The 14,384-nt window shown below is 28.5% G+C and overlaps 1 non-coding gene across 1 annotated transcript; it reads right to left on the bottom strand.

The window, feature by feature from the left end:
• Positions 1–13,744: 13,744 nt before the first annotated feature.
• Positions 13,745–13,851, bottom strand: LOC130495281 (small nucleolar RNA R71). The gene has a single exon (XR_008934553.1). It is a non-coding gene; the product is annotated as a small nucleolar RNA R71 (small nucleolar RNA).
• Between the last annotated feature and the right edge of the window lie 533 nt (positions 13,852–14,384).

The following is a 14,384-nucleotide window of genomic DNA, read 5'->3' as shown; positions in this document are numbered from 1 at the left end:
AAGCAGTAGCTGTACATAATTTTAATTTTTTTTATAAAAGTTAGTATATAATATATTTATTTTAAAATAATATATATTAAATTATAATATATATACTAATAATATATTTGTTATTAAAAATAATGAATCTTAATTAATAACATAAATTAAATTAAATCTTAAATGTGAATATTATTATTTAAACCATAAATGTAATTGTTTTTTTAAAATATAAATTTATTTTGGATATAAAATAATTTGAATATTATCAAAAAGTAAATAAATTATCATTATATATTTATTTATTTATTTTATATATTAATATATAAAAGAGATATAATTTATTTGTTTTATTTACTAATTTCAAAAATTATGTTTATATCGAAAATTTTATTTTAAAAACTAAATTTACAATTAAAATATATATTTTTAAAACTAATATTTCACATTTAAAATATAATATAATTTATATAAATTATATTATATTTTAAATTCGTAATACTATTTTTAGAAAAAAATATATATTGTAAATTTATTTTAGAAATCAAAATTTTATTTTCTGGATATAAAAATAATTTTATGATATTATTAAGTCAAATAAATGAATTAATTATATCTATTTCTTAAATTTATAAACTATAAATGCAAATGCTCTTCCAAAACTTCATATGAGAGCATTTGGAGATTATTAGCATTTAGTAAATGCTTTTATAAATACTTTTCTAACAAATGTTGATTGGATAATGTAGAGCATAATGTTAATGCTAATGTTCTACCAATCAAGACCTTAAATATGGAAGAACGTATTGAGTATTTGCTATCATCTCTCTCTTTCCACCTTTTTTGCTTACATTTTAATTTGGCTGTCACTTACAACCAAAAGAAAATAAAAAAATAAAATCATAATTAATATTCACGCACTTGTCCAGTTTGTGATCATGTAGTTCTTTACCAATATTTTTTTTTTCTCATTGTTGTTAGCGACAGTGCCAGTTCGAAATTCTTTGGTTTTAGTACCAAAAAATTATGCATTAACAACGATTTACAACTTATACTTCTAAACTATTAAAAGTGAAGTACAAATTTAAAATAACTCTCATTTCACCTATAGTATTAGGAGTCCATGCCAATGACCTAAACCACTTTTAACTTTAAATTAAACCATTTATATATCTAATCTATTAATTTAGGGATTGATTTTTATCTACTACTTATAGTTGTCATTTAGATTTGGGCTCTTTCATAGTTGTTACTAGAATATATCAAGCCTCCTATAAAATGAAACCTACCAACTTAAATTAAACCAAATCTTAACCGACATAGATAAATTAAACTTAACCAATAACATCTTTAAAATATTTGTGGTTATCTCTTAATATTATTAGATCATACAAACTTAACCACTCTTAAATCAACAAGTTCCAAATCATTCCAAACATAAGAGAAAAAAATATCTGACTCACAAATTATAACACCATTCAAATTATATATACATTTAATAAAATATTATATAAATGTCAGATATATATATATATATATATAAATATTATACAAAAATATAAAATAATATTATATTATATATATATATAAATATTATACAAAAATATAAATAATATTATATACACATATATTAAATTTAAATTTGACAAATCAATTTCCGCCCTTCAGGGCGGGTCAAAATCTAGTATTATATTAAAGAGAAGTCATGACTGTTTTAGTGTGTGATATTTTAAAATTGACCATCTATTAGAATTGATTACATTAAATTATTCAATCATTAATAATTTTAATTGGCTTAAAATAATTGAATTAAACAATAGATGACCCATTGGATTTATAGATAGTATAAATACATGTTTAAATTAAATAAATATCATTTAATTTTGTAATAGTATACTTTCATAAGTTAATTATTTTATATATTTGTCGAAGTTCACTTTTGAAATTATATAGTTTATTTTTAAAATAACAAATCATCATTTTCTAACAATGATTAATCTATAATACCTTAATCCAATGAAAAATATTTTTAAATTAAATAGTTTAAATAACAAAAACAAAATATTTAAATATTTACTTTATAATATGAAGCTAAAAGTTTAATTTTTGTTAAACTATCTAAATTTAGAAAAGGTTACAATATCTTTAGAGATGACAATAAAATAATATTTTACCAATCTTTACATATATTTACGAGCTCAATAATAAAATAATAATCCAAAAATATATATAAAAGAAAATACAAATATATGAGAAATTTTGAAACAATCTATTCGCTGAAAAACTAATATATTTTACAATTATTTCTTTTAAAATTGATATACACACCTCATATATATTATATATATATAAATTTAGAAGTGAAAACAAAATGTTTATATAAAAATAAATGAAAATAAACATCCGCGGGTTGTACGGATCTTGATCTAATTTAAATTAAAAGTTAACCAAACAATGCCTAACGTAATATAAACCACCGGCATGATATGTGGAATATGAATCCTCTTTCGTTTTTTGACAACAATGAAACTAAAAAACTATCAACTATGCGAGTCCTATCGAGAGAACATATGAATCCTCTTTCTGTGAAAAAAATCAGAGTAAACTACACATTGAAGCATGGTTTTCCATTAATCATGAATGTAATGAAATAAAATAAAGTGATTTCACGAATATTATATTAATATATTATATCAATAATCTTTATTAAAATGTTGCTAAATAACAAAATTTTGAATGTTATACTAAGCAGATTTTCTTATGCCTACAATCACGAACATTCAAAATTCAATCCCTTTAATATCTTTCATATTCCTTAACTAGCATTTGAATAACCATATATAAAGACTGTGCACTATTTTTAGTAACAAATCTAGATATATTATCTTAACTAACCATATATATTTACCAATTCAAAATATAAAGATTGATAAATTATTTTCAAAATCGTATCTTAACTAACTGTTTTTAACTACTTCATTAATTGTAGTTAACTAGATTCTGATCCGCCTTCGAGAGGGCGGGTATATTTTTAATTTTAATAATTTTGTCAAATACAATTTTTATGTTTCTGTGTTTGTATAATCATATTTCGATAGAGCGAGTATATTTTGTGTTTCAAGTTTTTTTTGGTAGAAAATAGATTTTCATATATATGTTCTTTTATAATTATATATGTGTTTTTTAGTAATCACATTGTGTATAATATTTTTTAAAAAAATAATTAGTAAGAATTTTTGATAACTGTGTTGAATTTGTGGTGTTGATAACTGTATTGAATATACACATCTGCCCTAGCCATTTTACGTATTAATATATCTAATCTATTAATTTAGGGATTGGTTTTTATCTACTACTTATAGTTGTCATTTAGATTTGGGCTCTTTCATCCCCTTACTATTATTTGAGGAGACCACTAATCAAAGTAACCTTTTGCTCATGTGTTTATTACATGTGTGCCATTTCCTACGTGGCATCTCCACATTTAACCTCACACCATTTTTTCAAAAGCCCATCCTTGCCTAGAGTATTTACTTCTCATGCCATTCTAATGGACATATGTTATATTGAATAGGGAATAAATGTTATTAATACATGTATTGCTTTATATTATATTATTTATAATCATGCGGTGGTTACAATACGTGTATTGCCTTACGTGATGTGCTTTACGTTTACTTCTCATGCCATTTTTGGTGATTAAAATGGCACTTTTATACGCCTGTTTTATAGTTTATGTTTATACAGACAATAACATTATGTATACTTCTTTTATATTTTGGTGATATTTTGGTGATGTATTCTTTCTCAACTGAAGTTATAATGCTCATACTAACATAAAAAATATATATATTTTTGTTGCAACAAAAGAACATATATATATATTATATATATATATTTATATATTTATTTGTTCCAAGAACATATATATTTATATATATTGTTAATATAATGCTCATACTTATAATAGTGGTAGTTGTCATATTTTATACTTTATTTATATTTTATCCATCGTTTCGTGAAAACATATATTTATATATTTATTTTTATATTTTATGTTTATCATAATTTTTATATTTTTTTATTTTTATGATACAACCATAATCCTATTCCAAAAATGCCATTATTGATTATTTAAACGATTCTAAATATTGATTACTCTACGATTAAATCGGACCAGTCTTCCATATTCAGAGTATTTTTGGTTATCATAATTTATTGAAACTTTATCAATTACGGCAATACACATAAATTCAGGGTCAATGTATTATGTTTTTTTAATTATGTTAAAATTTGATTCCTTCATTCCAATTATAGGAAGGCGTATTATTTTGTTGCCTTTTTGCATAATGATATTGATGCGTGATTACTAATCCACATTAACTAATATATGGCCTCCGTAACATAATACATTATTGTCACATTCGGTATCATTAATCTCGGATTCTTGATTGATATTTGAGGCATATTCTTAGTTTGTAGTTACCATAATTATAAAAACTCTTTGTCACATCCCCTATATATTATTTTAGAAGCACTAAAAAAAATAACTTTCACTTCATGTGCTATTTACATAATGTCATTTCCTAGGTGGCATGTTCACATTTACTCTCACAACCATCTTGAAAAAACCCTTACATTACTAGAAAAAAGTACATGTATATGCCATTAATAAATCAGTCCAAAGTTTAGTATTATTAAGAGTATACACATAATCAATCCCTTACTTATTATTTCAATCAATCATGAGCGTAATTTTTTTTTCCATATATAACATACCGATACAGTTTCCATAGTTAACATTTTCGTACAATATATAGCTAAGACCAAATTTTATTAAATATTCATTGAACTGCGGTTTTCATTCGGTAATAAGGAAAATAAAATCACAAATATAGGTTGATGAAACTTTATAGGTAAAGGAACTATTAGTTATCCGTTCTCACCTGACAACACTTTATATGGTATTTTAGTAATACAAAATTTCTTTATAATGAATAAAAGGTTGTGAAAAATGATTTTAAATAAATAGAAAAGGTTTAATAAATTTTTTAAAAATTACTAATGAATATAAAGTGTTGTGTCCTCTTTCCTTTAGCATTTTTTCTGTATGATTGAAAATACATTATAAACATTATTATGTATACCGTGAATGAATTACGTTTCCATATTCATTAGCATCCATAATTATCGTTTTCATTTTATTTCCATAATGAACATTCCGATAAATTTTACATACTTAACATTTCAATTGCGTTATTCATTTTGTTAATGAATAACCCGTTTTGATAACAACCATTTCATATCCCATTATCAAATTCTGATACAATGAATAATGATCATAACTCATATATATTTGTTAACAATGTCTATAAAACTAATATAGACCAAATAATTAAGTAAAATGTCTTTTCAAATCAGCCTAATTAAGTTCATGTTTTTTGGTTAGGCCAATATATTGTATAAACATATGTCTAAACATATATATAATATTAACATTAGTTGGGTTTTTGGCTAAGATAATATTGTATATATATATTTGTCTAAACATAAGTATATATATACTTAAGTTTTACATTAGCTGGCTTATAAGTTATAACTGATTGTACAATACTTTCAAAAAGAAATCCATAAATTTCATTCAATCACTTAAATTAAGTACATTGACTTTTTAATTAAGGAATCAACATAACTGTTGATACTGCAAAATAATGGGTCCGATTGGTAATTGCTGTAGCTTTAAAATTTTTGCTGTAGAAAAAAAGCTGTAGACTTTTTGCTTTGTGTTTAGATTTTATTGCTGTAGATTTTATGGAGAGCTCAAAAAATTTGATTTGAATATTTGGCTTTAGAAAGCACTTACACAGCTGTAGATTATTTCCGGAGCTGTGATTTTTAAAAAGTCAATAAAGCTTGATTGCTGTGAATTTAGTGCTTTAGAAATAAATAGTGCTCTGGACAGCACTTACACCCATTACCAATCACACCCAATATTGGACGGAGTGAAAGTATCATTAAATAATATCCTATATTTTATTCCCTTTCATATAATACTTTCCAAAATCATATATTAATTAATTTTGTCTCCATAAATATTCGATGAGGTTAACTATATAGTCAAATATAATAGTCAATGTTTTCTAAATTTTTTCCCCTGCATATTTATACTTTCCAAAATAATAAATTATATAAACTAAACTTTATGAATTTTTGGGGTTGTATTTTCGCGAATATTCGTTTGACACAAAACTTTATGAATTTTTGGGGTTGACACTAAACTTTATCCCTATGTGACTATATATATCATACTAAACTAATGTCTTTTGTTATTTTTCTTAATAGCATTCTGAACACACTATGTTTATATATATATTTATATTTTTTTTAATAGCATTATGAAGACACTATGTTTATATAATAGCACTCTGAAGACACTATGTTTATATATATATAATGAACATTCCGATAAATTTTGGAATTAATGGTTTGAATTTATTGTTACAGAAAATATACATATGTTAATAAAACCATATGATAATAAATATTTATATTGAAATATACTATATATCTATGTCAATTTCATTGAAATTTAATTATATACCATATAAAATAATATAATAATTATTTTGATTTATTTACCATAAAAATATTGTTAATAAACAAGAAGTATTGTTTTATTTATGTGATTACTCTAATCCCGTATATATATTAATTGAAAAACAATTGATTACTCTAGCATGTGTGATTTATTAATTAATATTTTTTAAAAAATTTAAAAAGAGATGGATACATTGAATATATATTTAGAAGCTATTAAATCATCTAGCGAGAATATGGAACGAGAATATGGATTGCAGAAAATACTTATTTCCTAATTCTAATCCATGTTTCTTCGTCACAACACCGATTGAGAGTAATTTGAACTTTAAAGTGTCGATTTTGATAATCTGAAATGGTAACGTTTTTATTTCAGCACACTGGTTTCCTTAAATGAGCGTAGAACATTTTTTAATATTTAACCAAATGGGCTACATACATAGTATAATGTGTTTTGGTTTAAAAATTGTTGCATACCCAAAATCAATGCAAACCATCATCACTTTAGATTAAAATTTTGTTACAATAAGAATATAGGATTGGGCAAAAAATCTGAATCCAAAATACTGAACCAAATGCAATCCGAAGAATTAGTTAGGGCTGGGCAAAAATCCGAACCCGAAAAACCGAACCGAACCCGATCCGAAAAAGTAGCACCGAACCCGAACCGAAATTGATTAAATATCCGAACGGGTTCAAAATTTAGGTATTTAAAGAACCGAAACCGAACCCGATCCGAACCAAAATATTTTGGGTACCCGAATGTATCCGAAATAAATTTATATACTTAAATATATACATTATTTTTATATATAATGTATATTAAAAATATATAAGATACCTTTAAGTTTTCCAAAATACTCGGAAAATATATGCAAATAGTCAAAAGTAAATGTTTAAAATAGCTAAAGTATACTGAAAACACCAAAATAGTTAAATATCTATTGATTCTTTATCCAAATATTCAAAGAAAACTAATTTATATGTTAAATTAAGGTATTTTGACATATATGTTATGAAAATTTATATGTAATATATTATCTTTCTTATAGATTTAGAAAATTTAAAGTATATAATGAATTTTGAAAATTTAAAACATTTTAAATGGGTTATCCGAACCCGAACCGAACCCGCAAAGATCCGAACCGAACCCGAACCAAAATTTAGAAATATCCGAATGGGGCTGAAATCTTTGACCCCGAAAACCTGAAACCCGAATGGACTGAACCGAAACCCGAATGGATACCCGAACGCCCAACCCTAGAATTAGTACTTAACTTTAACTAAAATTGGTTAGATTAAAATTTTTGTATCTGGAGAATCAAACCAAATTCGATTCGAACCAAAAAATTTCGGATATCGTGTATATTCGAAGCGGATTTATATACTTAAATATATTATTTATTTTTAAATTTAATATCTAGAAGAATATACAAAATATATAAGATATTATTTTTAAGTTGTCCAAAATTCTTAGAAATATATAAAATTAGTTAAAAATACATATTTTAAAATAGCTAAACGGTACTCAAGACATCAAAAATATCTAGAATATCTATTGATTTCCTATTCAAATATTTAAGATAAACCAATTTTATGTTAATATTATGTATTTGGCATACATTATTGATATTTATATGTTATATATTATTTTTATTTTTATATTTTGAAACATTTAAAGTATGTATGAACTTTAATATTTTTTAAATGATTTTAATGGGTTATCCGAACCAAATCCAAACCGAATCGGCAAAGATTTCAACCGAACAGAACAAAACCGAAGTAAATGGTACCCGAATGTCCATCTCTAATCAAATGTAAAAATGGTTATTGATAATAAAATATGTGTTATTTATTATATTTAAATACAACATTTTTGAGAAAACTTATCCCGCGCAGGGCGCGGGTTATCATCTAGTAGTTATTACTAGAATATATCAAGCCTCCTATAAAATGCAACCTACCAACTTAAATTAAACCAAATCTTAACCGACATAGATAAATTGGACTTAACCAATAACATCTTTAAAATATTTTTGGTTATCTCTTAATATTATTAGATCATAAACTGAACCACTCTTAAATCAACAAGTTCCAAGTCATTCCAAACATAAGAAAAAAAATGTCTGACTCACAAATTATAACACCATTCAATTATATATACATTTAATAAAATATTATATATATGTCAGATATATATATAAATATATAAATATTACACAAAAATATAAATAATATTATATACACATATATTAAAATTAAAATTTGAAAAATCAATTTCCGCCCTTCAGGGTGGGTCAAAATCTAGTATTCTATTAAATCAGCAGTATGACCAGTTGATAAAAGGTTGTGTCAAACTATTTTTTTGACTTGTTTATGTTGGAATCATAAACAAGTCAAGAAATCATCATATCATTGAGGTTAGTGATACAATGACTTTGGAATTTATTGGTGATTCTGTTGGGAATGAATAAATGGATTGATTTCTTATCCAATTTAAGGTTATCTTTTTAACAAAAATAGGTAACTTGATTCTAATTAGCATCTTATTTGCAAGTTCTTGAAATAATGGAATTGGTTTGAGTTTTTATTTTGAGGTTTACTGGTCTCTTCCATGTTTGTGTCTGGGTCTCTTCCATGTTTTTGTCTATTGGATGTGTGTACAATTTATTGCACTCTTAGTAAGTCTCCACATTGTTTTCAGTTACATATTGCATACTAGGGTCGGTCCGCCCTACCGGCAGGATATAGTTTAATTGTAATCTAAATTATTATTTTTTGTATGATTTTGTTGGTTATGTTTTTGGTTTTCATTTGCAAGAACTGTGCATGATAATGATTTGTACTTTAGGAAGTTTTAGGTAAGGAGAAATTATGTGTGGTATAATATATTTTGTTTGTTTGTAATAGTTGTTTTTTTTGTTAAAAAGTTATGGCAATGGTATGTTCTGAGTAATTCAAATAGTTTTCATGTTGTTTTCTTTTACAAAATTTGATTTCATATTTGCTGTGTAATTTGTGGTTTGTAGTATATGGATTCAGAAAAATTGGGTTGTAGGTAACTTTTTGTGTATGTTATAAAAATGTTTTTTTTTTTGAGATCATCATCGGTTCCACGTGTTTCTGGAGTGGAAATGGTGAGTATTTAAAGTTGCATTTTTTATTAAAATATAATGTTTTATTAAATAATCAGAATGTAGTAATGCAAACCTAATCAAAATAATAAAATATTGAAAAGTCACTATAAAACCAACACCACTAATACACACATATATAGATTATATATGAAAACGAAGTTACACATATTATCAAATGTTGTTGACTAATTTCTAAAATATAATTCTATACGGTAATTTAACTATAGGTAATTCAGATATTATTGAATGACTTGATAGTATTTCATAATTTTTTTAGTAGATATTTATATATTTATGTATTTCTAAATTATATTTATATAAAAATATGTAAATTGTATATTTAATGATTTAGCATTCTGTAGACTTAGATGATGAAGATGTTTAGAACTAAATCTTTTTTAAAATTGAATTTAATTTTTTTATTTAAACTATTTGATACAGAAATTTCTTAAAATTTATTTTTTACAATTTAAATTAATGCTCTAAATAAATATATATCTATTTTTGTAGTATCAAAATTTCTTCCTTTTCGATGATTTGACGGCACAAAATATATATGTCTAATGAAAATTTTAAAAGAAAATAGATATCTAAATGAGAGAAATTTTATTAAAGAAAGAAAGAAGAGAGTTTCATTTTGTGGATAAATAGTTTTTTGAAAAATTCTTTTTATCTCCAATCTCATATCTATCGTCCAATTTTTTTTATCAGTCGAACCTATTTATTTTTTTTACCAAATCTGTAATAGGATCTTTCTAAAGTTTATAGTCTGGACCAAGTTACCTAAAACCCTTCTAAAAAATAATAAACCCGATACATAATAATACCAACCCACCAAACATCTTATTATATTTAAAAAGAAGGAAAACCTAGATCTAACTTTATTTCTACGGTTGATTTTTTTTTCCCAGCCGCAGCCGCAGTAGGATCAGTTTCTATATGCTCGCCGCCATACAGCTCGTATCTCCTCATCGTTGTGCTTTTCTTGGCTGCATAAAGTCTATCAATATGATCGTCTTTAACCTCCCCTTCTTGCCTTTTTTCTAAATCTCAAAAGTTTGCTAACGTTTTAGTCTGTCTCCACTTTCTTCCTTCAATCCTAAATCCCATTTTTATTGGGTTTTCAGGTCCACCTTCGTGGTGATATTTTCCTCTCGTCCTCTTCACATCCTCTGCCGTGAGATTTGAGGGCGTGACTGCGTCATCTCTTTAGAGGCCGGACATCCGACTCCGAAAGCTCCCATTCATACACGATCTAGCAAGGAACTCTGCTTGTGGATTCTTTTCTTTGAAAATTTTAGGAATGACAATGATTGAAAGGAAAACTGATGGATCCCTCGGAACAAAACTCACTTATTTATAGTTGGAGATTCATAGAAAAGAGGAAGGGGTAATGCATTGAATAAGCAATCGTTTGAGGAGTGGGGAAGCGTTGTTAATGGGGGAGTTAATGATGACGGTTGATTGCAGTCAACTTATGTAACGTTCCCGGATTTTGTTCAGCAGTGAGAAGAAAAACAGAAACGTATTAAAAGGAAGGACAGGTGTCAGTCTGAGGTTAAACGAATTGATGACGTGGCATTTTCACAGGAGAGAATGACAAGACTCAAGACATGATACAAATGGCTTTTGAGAGCTTAAAGGTCTCTTTCCAATATACAAAAGTCAGACGACCTAGCATAGACGACCTAGCATAAATGCAAGGTTTCAAATTTATTATGCAGTTGTGGTTTCCTTCTGGGATAATTTTTTTGTATTTATTTTGGTTCTCTCGTGTTTTTAGAAACTAGATACAGAGGTATTAGTTTAAATGTATTCAAAGTTACAATGAGGAAAAAGTATTTAAACAGTTCTTTTTTTTCTCTGTTGTTGTGGTTATTGATATCTTGTGTATTTGCATGGTTTTAATCTTCATTCTAGTCATTATTTTAATCATTTGCATATGTTTAATGTGCATTTAGGTTGCATTGCATCAATTTATCCTTATCAGGTATTGGAGATCCTTATTGGTCACTTTGGAGACATTTGAAGTGTTTTGGAGGCAAAAGAGTGATCTTTGAAGCACAAATTGTTGTCCAACTGAAGTGCCGTAGCGACATCAGCATAGCGACCTCGCCTGGTTGCTAAGACGCAACCCGAGCCATCATAGCGACATGCATAGCGACTTACCAAGCCGCTATGATAGGAGAAGCCATAACCCAAGAAATGACTAAGTGTCCGTAGCGACCTCTGCGTAGCGACATGATCACGTCGCTAGGAGGCCACCCGAGTGAGCGTAGCGACCACCATAGAGACTTGCAAAGTCGCTACAGATCCTGAAGAATTGAAGAGTTAATAGCGACCAGCCTGTAGCGGGATACCAAGTCGCTACGGGCGAAAAAAGACTCCCTTTTTATTAGGGTTAACCCAGGTTTGTTGGGTTGATCCAGCTCGTTTTTAGACTCCTATAAATATTCTTTAGACCTAATTATGTATCATATCTTGTTTTCTCTGTAATCACATTAGCTATTTTGGTGAAAGACTTAATCTTGAGCTTCTTTTCATCTCTATCTCTTGTGATTATTGATTAATCTTGACCACTAAGCATGATTAACCTTTAATCATCCATGGGTTTTGGGTTATTCATGTCTATTAGTGAGTAGTTACCTTTTGAATTCATGGGCTAGGGTGATTAAGTGAAGATCTAGGGTGTTTAGTGTTAGATCTCTTGTTTCCCTGCTTGTCTACTTCTCTTAATGCTAGATTAAAGTTGGCTTCTTTAATCTAGAGCTCTAGACATTTCCCACCCACAAGGTGTTTGATGAAATGTCTGAACCAAGTAGAGCTTGCTCTAAACTTGCCTTACACAAAGACCATTGTGTTAAGGAAGTTTAGATAGTTAATAGACTAATCCCTAATGATTGCTTAGATCTTTTAGGCTCAAAGACCTTTGATGTCTAGTTGATTAAAGCAAATGAGCATTCTTCTTGACCATAAAGCTTGCTTATTTCAGTGTTCTAGACTTAAGGAAGTCTTTTGAATGAAAGTTTGCCACCCTTAGATTGGATCTTAATCACTTAAAGTCAAATGCCTAGCCCTATGAGTCCTATTGTCCTTGATTGATTGAAAGCTTGTTTCTTTATTGCACTTAGCATAGTTCTAGTTCATATCATCATTCAAAACCTGGTTGCACTTAGATTAAGCATGAATTTGTATTCTCAGTGCATTGAAATCACTTAGGATTGGTTCGACATCTCATATACTACTTCATTTGATAGGGACCCTTGAAAAGTCCTATTATCAAATTGGCGCCGTTGCCAAGTTCTAAGTTGATTTTGACATTGGAATTTAGTCACTTGCTTGAGACTAAGTCATTTTTATTTTTATTGTGATATTGGCTCTGCTTCTTCCTCTTTTTGCATTTCAGGTGTGTGAACTTGAGAAGTAGAGGGACTACAAACCTCACTCCATTAGTACTAGACATCAGAACTTTGGAAAGAGAGAATAGAAGGAGGAGGAGAGAGGAGGAGCAACAGGCTCATTTAGATAGATTGGGTTTTGAGATGGCTCATCATCAGAACCTGAATCAGGCTGGAGAGATCCCTTTGGAAGCTGCCCAAGAAGGAGATGGTCAAGGAGCTAACAACCTTCGGCCACAGCGCCAACCACAACATCCACAACGCCCAGCTTGTGCCATTGGAGCCTATGATCAACCACACATTCATGGTCATAGGTTGGGAATCAGAGCACCAGCTGTGGAGAACAACAACTTTGAGATCAAGTCAGGGCTGCTCAACACCATAGAGAACAACAAGTATCATGGTCTTACTACTGAAGATCCATATGATCACTTGGACAAGTTTGACAGATGTTATAGCTTGTCCAAGACCAATGGTGTTTCTGAAGATGCCTTCAAGCTCAAGTTGTTCTCTTTTTTTCTGGGAGATAAAGCACACCAATGGGAGAAGACTCTTCCAAGTGACTCCATCACTACCTGGGATGATTGCAAGAAAGCATTCTTAGAGAAATTCTTCTCTGCCTACAGGACAGCCAAGATAAGGAATGAAATCTCTACCTTCCAGCAGAAGAACTTTGAGAGCTTTAGTGAAGCATGGGAGAGGTTCAAGGGCTATTGGTCTCAGTGTCCACACCATGGATTCACAAAGGAAAACTTGCTGAGCACATTCTACAGGGGTGCTCTACCTGAGTACAGAGAAAGATTAGACACAGCAAGCAATGGATTCTTCCTAGGCAGAACTGAAGGGATGCAGAGGAGCTGGTTGACAACATGGTGAAGAGTGACTCAGTTTACAGTGGAGAGCACGACATGGCCAACAGAAGTGATGATCAGCACACAAGGAAGGAGATTAAGTCTCTCCAAGAGAAACTAGACATGCTTATCAAAGAGAAGGCTAAGCAAAAGCAGTTGAAATCTGTTGTAGACCAGAAACAAAAGCAGCATGTAGGGATCATGGAGGTTGATGGATTAGAAGGCCAAGAGGAGTTTTGCTTCATCAATGCTAATGGCACATGGTATAGGAAAGAGCCAAACTTTCAATACCAAAACAACTACCAGCAAAGGCCCCTCTACAACAACCAACCTTCTCAACAACAAGCTAGTCCTTGTACTTCTACTCCTCAGGAAAGTAGCACAAATGCTCTACTGAAACAGATCTTGGCATCCCAGACTAG

This window comes from Raphanus sativus, chromosome 5 (assembly GCF_000801105.2).
Source record: "Raphanus sativus cultivar WK10039 chromosome 5, ASM80110v3, whole genome shotgun sequence".
NCBI classification, from domain to species: domain Eukaryota; kingdom Viridiplantae; phylum Streptophyta; class Magnoliopsida; order Brassicales; family Brassicaceae; genus Raphanus; species Raphanus sativus.
The sequence above is the reverse complement of the archived record's forward strand: the minus strand, read 5'-3'. Positions and strand labels throughout refer to the sequence as shown.